Genomic DNA, 3,176 nt, shown 5'->3' on the forward strand with positions numbered 1-3,176 from the left:
TTACTTATCACAAGGTTTTTGCGAACTAGTCATGTCTAGTTTCAGTTCCCCTTTCTGTTATTAATACACATAGACATACACTCAAAGTCACAAGTTTTTCCCCAAAGAGTTTGGACACATTAAAAGCATATGAATGTTATTCCTGCAAGAAAAACAAATGTTAGTTAATTTTTAAAGTTAAAATCCACCACAGGATGTAAAACCCATACTGGGACTACAAGACAGTATTGCTATTGGTCTCATTCATCTCGCACCTGACGTCCACATGCTGCAACAAGAAGCTCCAGAAATACTGGAGTACAAAGACCTTTTTGACACTAATGCCATAGGTAAATTACCTGTGATATATCATATGAGACTAGATGACACTGTTGACCCCACAATATGTGCTCCCCGCAGGATCCCCATTGCCATGAAAGATAAGGTCAAGGCGGAGCTGGACCGAATGACTGCCCTTGGTGTAATTATACCAGAAAACGACGCAACAGAATGGGTGTCTGCCATGGTTGCAGCGGAAAAAAAAGATGGAACAGTGCGACTTTGCATCGACCCAGTGCATCTAAACTGGGCCCTCCTCAGACCCCGTCATCCACTCAAATCTTTTAACCAAATCATTGCGGACATGCCCGGTGCAAAAATATTTAGCATCTTAGATGCCAAGTGTGGGTTTTGGCAAATACCCCTTGACCGCGCATCCTCCAAGCTCACAACATTCATGTCACCTCATGGCCGATATAGGTTCCTGAGAATGCCATACGGCATATGCACAGGCAGCGAGGTCTTCCAAAATGTGATGGAACAGTTATTTGCTGGACAACCTTGCGAGATCGTGGTCGATGACATCCTCATCTGGGGACGTACATTACTAGAACATGATGAACGCCTAACACAGGTTTTGAACAGGATCCGTGCCATCAACCTAAAGCTCAATCCTGACAAGTGCAAATTCAGAGTCAACTGTGTACACTATGTAGGACACCTGTTAACCGCTGATGGTGTCAAGCCAGATCCGGAAAAGATCAAAGCCGTCTGCGAGATGGAGAAGCCACAGGACAAACAGGCTTTACAGCAGTTTCTGGGCATGACAAACTATCTATCCAAATTCATTTCCCAATACAGTGACATGACTGGCCCTCGGAGACAGCTGATACACCACGACGTGGAGTGGCACTGGCATGACGCCCATGATGCGGCTTTCAGCAAACTGAAGCAGGCACTGACTAATCCCCCTGTGCTGCAATTTTTTGACACATCAAAGCCAGTGGTTATATCAGCAGATGCCTCCCAACACGGTCTTGGGGCGGTGTGCCTCCAAGACGGGAGGCCGGTGGCATTCGCATCACGTGCCCTCACACCAACTGAGTCCAGGTATGCTCAGATTGAAAAAGAAATGTTAGCACTGGTGTTTGCAGCTAAAAAATTTCATGATTTCATCTATGGCCGCCCCGTTACTGCTGAAACGGATCATCAGCCCCTTATAACTATCCTGAGGAAACCACTGCACACCGCATCACCACGCCTGCAGGGTATGATGTTAAAATTGCAACGTTACGACTTGGATGTGATGTATAAGCGTGGCAAGGAACTGTTTGTGGCAGACGCGTTTTCGCGTGCACACATACCTGAGTCTGAGCCCCCACTGATGACTTACTAGAAGTGATGACTGTCCAGGTGCTCTCCTCACGCCATACAGATGAATTAAGAAATGCAGTAAAGAGTGACGCCACCTGCCAACAGCTATCTGAAGTCATCGTGCATGGCTGGCCCAGCACCTCCAAGGAGCTGCCGCAACAGTTGCGACCGTTCTTCTCCATGAAGGAAGAGTTGACGTTAGAGGATGGACTGCTCCTGCGTGGGCAAAGGTTAGTAAAACCTGCAGCACTGCAAACGTTTTATGTTGGCCAGCTACACCAGGGCCATCCTGGGATTGAAGCCACCAAACGCAGAGCTCGAGAGACTATGTACTGGACCTCAATGTACACAGATATTTTAAACACATCCGCAGCAGTCCTTATTACCCACAATCTAACGGTCTGGCTGAGCGTGCAGTGAGATCCCCTAAGCACCTGCTGGAGAAGTGCCACCGTGATGGCACAGACATCCAAGCAGCCATTCTCCACACTCGCAACATTCCCCGTGATGGGCTCCCTTCCTCTGCTCAGCGACTCATGTCCAGGCAAACCAGGACCTTCCTGCCAGCAACCACAGACATGCTCAGGCCTGCTATCCAAGTCAATGTGGCTGCTGCCATCTCCAAACACAGAATGAGGGGGAAAGTGTATCATGACCGCAGTGCTCACCGCCTCTCTGCACTAAGACCAGGTCAAACAGTCAGAGTGCACACTGAACGTGGTTTTGATCAAGTGGCAAGAGTGGAAGGCCCAGCTCAGCAGCCTAATAGCTATGTAATAGCATCACAAGGAAAGAAATATATCAGGAACAGGCGACATCTCCTCCGGGTTGATGAAAACCCAACGGCAAGCTCTGAGGAGGACGTGCCACTGAGGTCCACCTCACCAGTACCTGATAGAGAGACTGCCCAAAATGCCAACCCACCACCTACACATGATGTTTTATTAACAAAGTTCGGGAGGAGCACGTTCAAATAATCAAGCAATCAATCAACTCATCCAACAATTACCATGTCTACCCTATCAGCATGAGAGGAAGCATATATATATTCACTCTGTCAACTCACCTAACTTCCTTGACAGTTTTCAGCATCCCTCCACCACCCCGACTCCTCACTCTTGGCTTGTTCTTTCACAGCCAGGAATACGGGGGGAGTACTCTGGGTTCGGGCCAAATACCGAGCCCGGAGCCCTCTCCTCGGACAGCACGCCAAATACGCATTTATTCTATCTGACTTATTTGTAAGTGTGAACTCGTGAACTCCTAGTATCACACCAGTGGTCAATACTGCTGACTCATCTGAGAGACAGTTGGTGGTGACTCGAGCAGGCAGAGTTAGCCAACCTAATCAGCGTTATCAGGACTATGTCAGTACTTGGCTAAAAAACTAAACTAAAATCAAGATATGGAAATGATAACCAGGTGTCCCTTCGTTAACTGAACTAACTTTGTTTGCCCATACTTCACCATACTTTTTATGTTCGGTGTCACCTTTTGTTCCGTGGTGGGTGGCCTGATAATAAGATAATTTCAGTACGTGTTTT

This window comes from Scardinius erythrophthalmus, assembly GCF_964197995.2.
Source record: "Scardinius erythrophthalmus genome assembly, chromosome: 10".
NCBI classification, from domain to species: Eukaryota; Metazoa; Chordata; class Actinopteri; order Cypriniformes; family Leuciscidae; genus Scardinius; species Scardinius erythrophthalmus.